Source organism: Pseudochaenichthys georgianus, chromosome 5 (assembly GCF_902827115.2).
Source record: "Pseudochaenichthys georgianus chromosome 5, fPseGeo1.2, whole genome shotgun sequence".
Taxonomy (NCBI): Eukaryota; Metazoa; Chordata; class Actinopteri; order Perciformes; family Channichthyidae; genus Pseudochaenichthys; species Pseudochaenichthys georgianus.
The window spans coordinates 42,678,947-42,690,948 of record NC_047507.1 but is presented as its reverse complement, the minus strand read 5'-3'; the positions used below and the strand labels follow the sequence as shown (position 1 = coordinate 42,690,948).

The 12,002-nt window shown below is 41.3% G+C and overlaps 1 long non-coding RNA gene across 1 annotated transcript; it reads left to right on the top strand.

The window, feature by feature from the left end:
* Nucleotides 1–7,289: 7,289 nt before the first annotated feature.
* On the top strand, nucleotides 7,290–8,911 carry LOC139433915 (uncharacterized). Its single transcript, XR_011643313.1, has 2 exons — nucleotides 7,290–7,413; nucleotides 8,515–8,911. It is a non-coding gene; the product is annotated as an uncharacterized lncRNA (long non-coding RNA).
* The last annotated feature ends 3,091 nt before the right edge of the window (nucleotides 8,912–12,002 follow it).

Sequence of the window (12,002 nt, the reverse complement as noted above, 5' to 3'; positions counted from 1 at the left end):
GTCATTTCACAGATACTCTGTCCTCTGAACTTGGAGGTTGCAGAAGATTCCCTTTGCTCACATTCTTCATGCTAAGGTTTTCTTCCAGTGATGTTCTGTGCGACTGTATGTAAATGTTTCTAACAATTCTTCCTTGTATGTCTATAACAGTCTAAAAAATAAAAAAGACCCCTCTACAATCAGAATGGCAGATTACATCACTACCACCAACTGCAGCCCTATTAGCATAAAGATCTGACACTGACATAAATGTATGTGACGTGAATAGAGATTTCTTCTGACTGCCAATGCCCCGTCATAGATGTACAGGAGCTGCATCCTCCTCTGATGACCTGGCTCTATTTAACAGCAGTGCAAGTGAACTTTATGCTCAAACACTGTGTAAACTTCTCCTGCTTCAGACAGAATGTGTACTGTTATGAATCATCATTGATCATTAATCATCATTGGCCTGATTGGCCCACTTAAATGTCTGCGTATATTTTCTGCACAGGACAAACACTATACGTTAACTGTTGGAGAAAACTAAACGGAGAGCATCTTTTTAAAGGTCCCAGTCATTTCTACTGATCATAATTCCATTGTTGAGGTCTACTAATAGATATATATCGCGCAATTTTCCAAACTCACATTGGTTTGTCGAGCTGCATCTCTGTATAGTGTGTGTTCACTCTCTGTCCTAAACGGCTTGTTGGAGCTCCTTGTTTTAATGTTCTCCCTGTCTCATCACTGATGCAAGGAACCGTTTTATCAAGATCAGATATCAAAGAGGCTGGAAAGACATTTCTATCGATGACTGCATATCGTGGTGGAGGGACATCCATATAATGTTAACAGAAATAGGAAATAAAATGACCCAGTTGAAAACAATACAGATGGGATTGCATACAGACAATGCAATTTAATACATTAAACTGTAACTGGAAACCTTTGGAGCATCCTAAATTACGGTCTTTAGTTCTTAACCCACCATTTATTTTTTTCAAGTGTTTTATAGTTGAACTGCAGTCGATAGATAACATGCTGTACAAACTCTGTCCCCTCCTCTCAGGTCGATTGAGTTTGGTTAGGGCAGCGTTTCTCAAAGTGTGGGGCGCGCCCCACTGGTGGGGCGCAGAGATGTGATAGGTGGGTCGCGAAAAAAAAAAGTATTTAAAAAAAAAAAAAATTAAAAAAATGTTTTTACATTTTTTTTCTCAGATTTATTTATTATTTATACACTGGTGGAATATCAAAACAAATAATTATATTTGCTTTAATGTTTTTAAATATTATTTTGTAGAATATCTTAGGCCCTCAGAGACAGGCTCGCCACTGGTAAAAATCTCTCATACACACATGTGAAACGCTCTCACAGACACACACAACAGCGTTGCAGTCGGGAAGAAAAGCAATGTGGAGCGAGAGAGCGAGAGAGCACACCTTACAACTTTAATAAAGTTGTACAAAATAAAGTAAGAAATCATTCCAATGTGTACTATAGGACAGTAAAAAGTTTAAAAGGGGAGTGATTAGTCAAATATGCATAAATAAAAAGAAAGAATGCTAACTAGGAGATAAGATAAGAATAAACAAGTTTAAATGATTTGTTGTGATCATATTCTAAAGATGTTTGGATTATTGAAAAGTATACAGCTCCCTTTCATCTGAGTGTTGAGAGCTGTATCCATAAATTCATGTTGGGCTCAAAGTAGGGCTGCTCGATTATGGCAAAAATCATAATCTCGATTATTTGGGTCAATAATTGATATCACGATTATTAAAAACGATTAACCATTTACTTTGAAAAACATCAATTTATTGAAGAAAATAATTAGAAAAGTATGTTTTTAACAGTTGATTACCCTGAACGTTAAGTATGATTCAAATGAAAAACCTATTTAAAAAATAAATAAAATCGTTTTATTTCGATTATGTTGTTTTCATAATCGTTGCAAGCCAAAATCGTAATTGCGATTAAAATACGATTTAATTGAGCAGCCCTAGCTCAAAGTGCACCAGATTGATGCATTCAACTTCAACATTTAAAAAAAAATCTTCCTGGGGGTGCATGCCCCCGGACCCCCCTAGAGGATGTGACGTCCACCACCAAATAAAGCAGATTAAAATAATTAAATTGCATACATTTTATTTTAGTAAACACTGAAAACGGGTCCCACAGACCCAAACAGCACTCAAAGGTTAAAGGTAGCATATAATAATGTTAAAATGTGCTAAATATATACACTGCAAAAAAACAGGAGTAAAAGTAGCTCACGACTTGTTTTATTTTTTGAAAGTAGCTCTCATCTTAAAAAAAGTTGGAGACCCCTGTTATAGAACGATACATTTGACAATTTTAAGCTTGGCCTACCATTTTATTGGAGCGATGAGGAACAGGTGGGGCTTGAAAAGGCCCACCTGTTCAAAGTGGGGAATGACAGAAAAAGTTTGAGAACCACTGGGTTAGGGTTAGGGCAGCGTTTCTCAAAGTGTGGGGCAGAGATGTGATAGGTGGGTCGCGAAAAAAAAATTATTATTTAAAAAAAAAATGTATTTAATGTTTTTTTTTTACATTTTTTTTTCACATTTATTTATTATTTATACACTGGTGGAATATCAAAACAACGGCCCGCCCGGGGTGCAAAACGTATCAATGAAAAGCGACCCTCTACCACACAAAACAACACCTATAGATAACCCAATTTGTGTTCTTTGAAATTGAAAAGGATATTGCATTGTGTTTGTTACTTTCGTTGCAGTTGTATGTCTTAAGTGTAATTTGGCATGCTTTTATTTTGAAGGCAAGTTTACGCTGTTGACAGTTGTTGTTGCTATGGAAACAAGAAACGTTTCACAGCGGGCGGAACTTGTCATAAAGTCCGCGATAATAAAGCCCACCCATTTAGAGGGAAGATATGATTGGTCAATTGTACTGTCATTTGACATTACTCTCGTTCAGTTACTATAGCTGGCCCTCTGTAAATTCATAGCTGGACGTCCAATCAGCTCCTGTCTTCACAGACTCGCAGAGAGGAGCTTCTTTCATTTAACCCTTCACATTCAAACAGAAACTGAATAGGCAGATTCAAAGGATTTATTTCTTTGGAAATGTTATTTTAAATACAATTTAATCAAGTTATTTTTGGTAAAACTATTGACAAATATTACTAAAAACATATTTAAAAAAAATATATAAAGAAAAATATAATTTGTTTTAATGTTTTTAAATATTATTTTGTAGAATATCTTAGGCCCTCAGAGACAGGCTCGCCACTGGTAAAAATCTCTCATACACACGTGTGAAACGCTCTCACAGACACACACAACAGCGTTGCAGTCGGGAAGAAAAGCAATGTGGAGCGAGAGAGCGAGAGAGCAAGAGAGAGAGCACACCTTTATCTATTTAATAAAGTTGTACAAAATAAAGTAAGAAATCATTCCAATGTGTATTATAGGACAGTAAAAAGTTTAAAAGGGGAGTGATTAGTCAAATATGCATAAATAAAAAGAAAGAATGCTAACTAGGTAACATAAGATAGAATAAACAAGTTTAAATGATTTGTTGTGATCATATTCTAAAGATGTTTGGATTATTGAAAAGTATACAGCTCCCTTTCATCTGAGTGTTGAGAGCTGTATCCATAAATTCATGTTAGGCTCAAAGTAGGGCTGCTCGATTATGGCAAAAATCATAATCTCGATTATTTGGGTCAATAATTGATATCACGATTATTAAAAACGATTAACCATTTACTTTGAAAAACATCAATTTATTGAAGAAAATAATTTGAAAAGTATGTTTTTAACAGTTGATTACCCTGAACTTTAAGTATAATTCAACTGAAAAACCTATTTAAAAAATAAATAAAATCGTTTTATTTCGATTATGTTGTTTTCATAATCGTTGCAAGCCAAAATCGTAATTGCGATTAAAATACGATTTAATTGAGCAGCCCTAGCTCAAAGTGCACCAGATTGATGCATTCAACTTCAACATTTAAAAAAAATCTTCCTGGGGGTGCATGCCCCCGGACCCCCCTAGAGGATGTGACGTCCACCACCAAATAAAGCAGGTTAAAATAATTAAATTGCATACATTTTATTTTAGTAAACACTGAAAACGGGTCCCACAGACCCAAACAGCACTCAAAGGTTAAAGGTAGCATATAATAATGTTAAAATGTGCTAAATATATACACTGCAAAAAAACAAAAAAGAGGCGTAAAAGTAGCTCACGACTTGTTTTATTTTTTGAAAGTAACCCTCATCCTAAAAATAGTTGGAGACCCCTGTTATAGAACGATACATTTGACAATTTTAAGCTTGGCCTACCATTTTATTGGAGCGATGAGGAACAGGTGGGGCTTGAAAAGGCCCACCTGTTCAAAGTGGGGAATGACAGAAAAAGTTTGAGAACCACTGGGTTAGGGTAACCAATACACTGGTCAAAGTATCAGTGGTGGAAGGTTACTGCAGATGTACTCAAAAACTGCACTCAACGGAGGTTCTTCTTCTTTACCTTAGTACGCCAATATCAAGTTTGATTCTTTAAGGCAGGGGTTCCCAACCCCCGGTCCGCGGACCGGTACCGGGCCGCGGAGGTGTTACTGCCGGGCCGCGAAATAGCTGTGAGTTTATCGTAATATTTGCAGAATTATAGATATATAAAAATATTTTATCATAATATTTATTTCAAAAAGTGTTTAATTTTTGCACCTATACCAGTCATATTATTTCATCCAATAGCTTAATCTTTCCCCAGAAAACCGTTGAAAATGGCTTTTATGATGTTCCGAGGGATTCGGCGGCTCAGCCTAAGGTCTCAGCATCAGCCGAGAGCTGTGCCTTTTTACGCACCGCCTTCGCTGTGTTTACCTTCATCAGAACAGTTTAAGAGTGACTGCAGGCTGCAGTGGCAAAGCCCCGGGGGTGGATGAGATCCGCCCGGAAATGCTGAAGGCTCTGGGTGTTGAGGGACTGTCATGGTTGACACGTCTCATCAACGTTGCGTGGAAGTCGGAAACGGTACCGAAGGAGTGGCAGACCGGGGTGGTGGTCCCCCTTTTCAAAAAGGGGGATCAGAGGGTGTGTGCCAATTACAGAGGCATCACACTACTCAGCCTCCCCGGGAAAGTTTACTCCAAGGTACTCGAAAGGAGGGTCAGGCCGATTGTCGAACCTCAGATTGAGGAGGAACAATGCGGATTCCGTCCTGGTCGTGGAACGACGGATCAGCTTTTTACTCTCGCAAGGATCCTGGAGGGGGCCTGGGAGTACGCTTATCCGGTCTACATGTGTTTTGTAGACTTGGAGAAGGCGTATGACCGGGTTCCCAGGGAGTTACTGTGGGAGGTGCTGCGGGAGTATGGGGTGAGGGGGTCTCTACTCAGGGCCATCCAATCTCTGTACTCCCAAAGCGAGAGCTGTGTCCGGGTCCTCGGCAGTAAGTCGGACCCATTTCCGGTGAGGGTTGGCCTCCGCCAGGGCTGCGCTTTGTCACCAATCCTGTTTGTAATATACATGGATCGGATTTCGAGGCGTAGTCGTGGGGGGGGGGGGTCTGCAGTTCGGTGGACTAAGGATTGCACCACTGCTTTTTGCAGATGATGTGGTTCTGATGGCTTCATCGGTCTGCGACCTTCAGCACTCACTGGATCGGTTCGCAACCGAGTGTGAAGCGGCTGGGATGAGGATCAGCACCTCCAAATCTGAGGCCATGGTTCTCAGCAGGAAACCGATGGACTGTCCACTCCAAGTAGGGAATGAGTCCTTACCCCAAGTGAAGGAGTTCAAGTATCTCGGGGTCTTGTTCTCGAGTGAGGGAACAATGGAGCGTGAGATGGGCCGGAGAATCGGAGCAGCGGGAGCGGTATTGCAGTCGCTTTACCGCACCGTTGTGACGAAAAGGGAGCTGAGCCAGAAGGCAAAGCTCTCTGTCTACCGGGCCATTTTCGTTCCTACCCTCACATATATGGTCATGAAGGATGGGTCATGACCGAAAGAACGAGATCGCGGATACAAGCGGCCGAGATGGGTTTCCTCCGCCGGGTGGCTGGTGTCTCCCTTAGAGATAAGGTGAGAAGTTCGGTCATCAGGGAGGGACTCGGAGTTGAGCCGCTCCTCCTTCGCGTCGAAAGAAGCCAGTTGAGGTGGTTCGGGCACCTAGTTAGGATGCCACCTGGGGAGGTGTTCCAGGCACGTCCAGCTGGGAAGAGACCAAGGGGTAGACCTAGGACCAGGTGGAGGGATTATATCTCTTCGCTGGCCTGGGAGCGCCTTGGAATCCCCCAGTCAGAGCTGGTTGATGTCGCCAGGGAAAAGAAAGTTTGGGGCTCTCTGCTGGAACTGCTACCCCCGCGACCCGACCACGGATAAGCGGGAGAAGATGGATGGATGGATGGATGCAGGCTGCTACGTGTTAAACACACACACCTCTACACACATCGAACTGCCCGATTACTCCCCTTTGTATTAGTTGTATGAAGGAGATGTCCAGTCACCAAGGCGCATGATGTGTGTGTGTATGTGCTCTGCTCAGCTCTGTGTGTTCGGTGTGTTTGTGTCTGTCCGACACCGGCATTTGTTTTCAAATGACCATGAACAGTAATTTACACACATCTGGCTAACTCCATAGGTAGCCTATATGCGGGTGTTCCCAAAATAAATTAGTTTAAACTTAATCTCGATGTAAAGCTAAATGCTGTCGGATGTGAAAACAAATGCCAGCTGGATTATCCGTAAATCAAACAAAACCAAAACGTTGATTTATCTGTTTTCCCGTTTTGGTTTAAAAACTGAATAACGTCGGTTTTTTGGTTTTCCGTTTTTACGAAAAACCAAAAAACGACACCGGTTCTTTTTTAAACGTTGTTAATAGTTTTGGATGCATATTGTTCTAGTATTTGTTCAGGCTGTTACATACAACTAGCCTCTGTTGCTGCCTGCTGGTGGTGATTAAATATTAAAATCAGTTAAAATTGACAACCGGTCCGCGATTCTTTTTTAATGTATCTCCCGGTCCTTGGCACAATAAGGTTGGGAACCAGGGGCGTCGTCTGGGGTAGGCATCCGGGGCTTTAGCTAGATGCCTAGCCCCGGACAAATTCTCCCTCAATAATATAATACATTAACCTACTTTACCTATAGGACGGACGGTAGGTATGTAATTTCCCATGGTCAGTGAATGCAACACAGAGGCAAGACGACGCCACCAGACCAATCAGAGAGTTGCATGGAAATACACGTGTTTTATTGGCTGACAGGTACGTGGTACCTCTCCTCTGTGACAATGTTTAAACTTTAAACGGTCAGCCCCGGACGCGGAGATTCTGAAGATGGACATTAGACATTTCTTTAATAAAAAAGACGGCAATTCTCAAGTGGTGGCTCACACAACAACCCCAGAGCCACCACCTGAGCCAGGTGAACAAGGTATGTACCTGTCAGTAAACTTACAAGTTATGTCAACATGTAAGCAAAGCATAAATTATAGCTACGTTGACGTTACTTTGAATCGCGTGGGTACGCTAAACCGTTAGCATATATATTAAATAAACACTTTGTCATACAATCTAAATGTTGTGTTTTTTAGCGTTACTTCGTGATTTCAAAGAAAGCTCTCTGGGAAATATTGACTTACTGTCTGTGTTCGACATGAAGCTAGAAGCTACCTTACAGTTGATCCTGATTCCTGAGTCCTGTCAGTTAAAGTGTTTCATAGTTAGCTTAGCTAAGCATCAACCTAGCACTGAAATATATGGATGTTATGTGATAGTATTTCTGAGAAAAAGTCAGCTGAAATGGTGGCATAGTTGCCACTGCTTTACGTGTCGACAGCATGTTTGAACGTATTTGCAGCAGTAAATGTGGCTGTCTGGCCACTGACGTTGCCATAACAACACCTGCATTTAAATGTGCAACCTCTTTTTGTGACAGATTTTGCATGAAAATATAATTCTTCTGATTGATATTTCCTATTGACAGCTAGTTTCTATGTGACCATTATGAGATGGACAGCCAGCTAACAAGCTTTTTATACAAATATTTCGGATCAAAGCCAATCCAGTGGGGCTCCTGAAAGGGGCAAGGGACACTATGCTCCCACATATTAAGCCTTGACCCGCATCTTAAAATTGATATGATCAAAAAATGATCTGCATTGTCGGAGGCCTTTTTTCCTCATTATCATGTCAAATTGTACAGCTTTCCTTAGTGTTGAATGCAGAAAGATGACTTTATTAGAGAATTAAGTAAAAATGACTATTAAAGTTTTAAGTAAATATATTAAGTGAATTACTCAAACTGCATTTGTATAGGAATGATTCTGTCCTATTGGCAGATAACTGCTCTAACAGTGATATCGACAAGAGGTTTCCAATGTAAATGTAACTGTTTTTAATTGGTTAGTATTACATTTTGTGACAGTGTGGTGACACTCATTTTAATGAAGACAAATGTGTGTATCTTGAAATTCATTTATTTGACAGAGCTGGAAACTGATTGACTTACATACTTGTTTGTGTTTACCCACAGTCATCACAGATGAGCCAAACAGAGGAGAGGATGAAGAAAGGGGAACAGGAGAAAGGGACACACAGGAAGGAGATACAACAGGCAAGAACAACAATGGAGACAACAATGAACAGGAACACCAGAACAGACAAGAGTCAATGGGTAACATGACGGATTTAGGGACTGCAGATACAGGGCCAAGGCAAGTGAGACACCACTGCTTTCCATCCAGCATGTTTGGCCAGCAAAAGAGATAATTTCAACCGCAAACAGCAAGAGATGAGGGATTATTATTTCCTCCTTCCATCCCTTTTTTCGGTTTAATCTGATTACTAACAACTTCTAATAATTTGACATCGTTTATGATTTAATTGGAAAATGAAGTGTTTTTAAATAATAAACCCGTTTCTGATTCTGATTCTTTGATTTCTTTTTGACATCTGGGTGTTGAGAGATGTATCATATCTCTTGATGTTGCTCTCAAAGTGCACAAGATTGATGCTTTTAACTTCAACATTTAAAACAAATCTTCCTGGGGAGCACAGAGGAGGTGAGTTCCCCCCAAAATAGCACTTTATCTCTGCTTATGTAACTCCGGTGTAGTGTCCCCTCAGCAACAGATCACTCAGACCTGGTGATTACTTTCCTGCATTTCAATGGACAGCATATACAAAGGACACGTGAGCTGCATTGCTTAAGAGATCCTCTCATGCTATCTCTTTTACAAAATAAGTGTCCAGTCAACAACAAAACATCAGTGATCGTATAGTGGTAGTATATTTTTCACAAGCAGTGTGAAACATTAAACTTATACAAACTGGTGTACAAAACTCACATACCTGCGTTGATCTCCAGGAGTGTCTCTACTCGTTCTTCTCCACATCTCTTGTCCACCATCAGAGATTAGAAACATTTCAGAAACAGCTAGAGGTAGGGGACAAACAACTTGTTCGCTGGGCATGTCAAAGACCTCCCTGCTTTGATCAAGACTTTGGGGAGCCTTTCAGCCCCTCTAGCAAAGGGACTGGAAAGCAAGCGTTGAAAATGCAGTATCATCTACATGCTGTCATGTTCCAGACACTGCTCTCAACCACTCAGGGCTGCACAAATACCTGCAGAAAGAAACACTTGACTTGGTGCAGGCAGTAGATTACAAAACAGCAGTTGAGAACACACTGAAAAGTTACCGAAGTAACGAGAAAGCACATGATGTCTATGACAAGACCAAGGCCCTGTGCAATGATCTTGATATTCCCCAAACTGTGACACAGAGGAAGAAGCGTAGAAACATGGAAGACTTTGTAGTCGAGGCATCATGTGGAGCAATGTGAAACATTAAACATAAATAAACTGGTGTACAAAACTCACATACCTGCATTTCAATGGACAGCATAAAAGGACACGTGAGCTGGGTTCTGGTGCTCAGATTAGCTATTGATGATCACGTTGATAAATCATATAAAACAAATAGCCAATCACACAGAAAACATGTTGCTGTGACTGTGAGCATTAAACAATTAACATTAAACTAAACAAACACAACAGTACGTTATTGTCCTTATAAAATAAAAACATACATTTTGTCCACCGAGATTATACAGGCACCTTACCCTCAAGAGATCCTCACCTGCTATGAGAATCTCCCACAATCGTGGGGGCGAAGTCGATAGGGACTTGGCTTGGGAACTGGAAGGTCACCAGTTCAAGTCCCGGCACCACCAAGTGCTACAGAGGTGTCCCTGAGCAAGGCACCGTTCCCCACACTGCTCCCCGGGCGCCGTTCAAAATGGCAGCACACTGCTCCTAACACGAGGATTAATAAAGGTCCATCTTATCTTATCAATCCATTGCCGTAACAAAGCTAATGCAGGCACACGTTTGTGACACCAGATGGCGCAATTGTGTACGTGCGTGTCTTGCAGTAGAACATTTGACTGTAGCGCCGCCACTGTGGGCTAAGCCCCGAATGTTTCCAGGTCCAGGCGACGCCCCTGTTGGGAACCCCTGCTTTTTTTATCTGATCTGGATGGTTACTATTTCCTTTTCTTTATGGCGGTCATTTTTGACCGGGAACACCATGGGTGTTACAAAGTTGACTCAATGAAAGTGGTGATCAGCCAGTGTATATATTCAAATGTCTACTGTGAAGGATATCATAAAGCCTTAATGCAATCGAACGTAAAACTAAAAAAGTTATGATTGATGAAAGTAGTAAATCGGTCAGAATTGACCCGAAGACAACAGGAGGGTTAAAGGTGATATGCATGGAGGAGGAGAGACAATACATCTGGAACGATGTTCTCCCCTCCTTATGGCCTTTTGTCAAAAAAAATGCTGGTCACCTCAAACACACACTACGTACTTTAAACTCTTCAGGACTCTTAAGTTATTGAGTGACATAAAGTTAGAAGGAAAACCCCTTCAAGGCTTCAACAGAACAATAAAGCTTTGCTTCTTTTAATGGGACACAAGCTACACGTTTGGGGACCACTCCTCTGTGGACTGTTTAGTATAGTACCATCCAGTTGTAAACAGTGCTCCCTGCTGGTGGGAGAGAGGAGTGCTGCTGAGGCAGAGCTCTGGGATGAGTCAGCCCCCGCCTCTTTCTATATGCCAACCACTGACCCAGACAGGGTTGGGAGGGTTACTTTGTAAATGTAATCAGTTACTGATTACTGATTACATGGCTCTGAAAGTAATCCGAATACAGTTACAGTTACGTGTCTTTAAAAAGTAACGTAATCAGATTACTTTTAGATTACTTTTGGATTACTTTCTTTTTCCATCTAAAATGGGTATGTTTTGGTGAACAGGAGACACAAAAAGCAAAAGGAAACTGAACGTGTTTTTACTGTTTTAATGGCTTATCAAGAGCACAACTGAAACATCACATCTGAAACGATTTAACAACATAATACACTTGTTGGGGATGCAGCTTGGGATGTGAGGAGTGAGTGAGGGACACGGCTTAGAAAGGGCGTGTCGCCTTCTGTCCTGCCAGTGTTGGCAGGACATGAATTAAAATGTCGAACTCTGACTTCATTTTAAGGACATTTCGGCCAGGGGTGTAGTCGTGTAGAGCTATATTTGTTTAAGCACCTGATCGGCAAAACAGGAGAGGAGAGTGTGTGCACCAGTCTGCCTCGATCTATGAATTCCTGTCTGTGACTCTCACGGTATCTGCTGCCCGCAGCTGTTTTATAGAAGGAAAACCTGCTTCACTTCATGACATCTCTGCAGCGCCAGGAGGCAGCGGGAGGGTTAACTCAGCCTCTGAGAAGACGAGCTCGCACCGCCTTCACTGTGTTTACCTTCAGAAATAATCATTAGTAAGGCTAAAGAGCGACCGCAGGCTGATGTATTTTAACCACACACACCTCTATATACACACACGCGATTTAAACGCAGACTTTTGTTCCTCCATGTTTCGTTGTTATTGTTTCAGAGCGAGCAGACCCGCGATTTTTTTTCAAACGCTTTTTTGGCCCATCTGCGGTGGTAATAGGTTT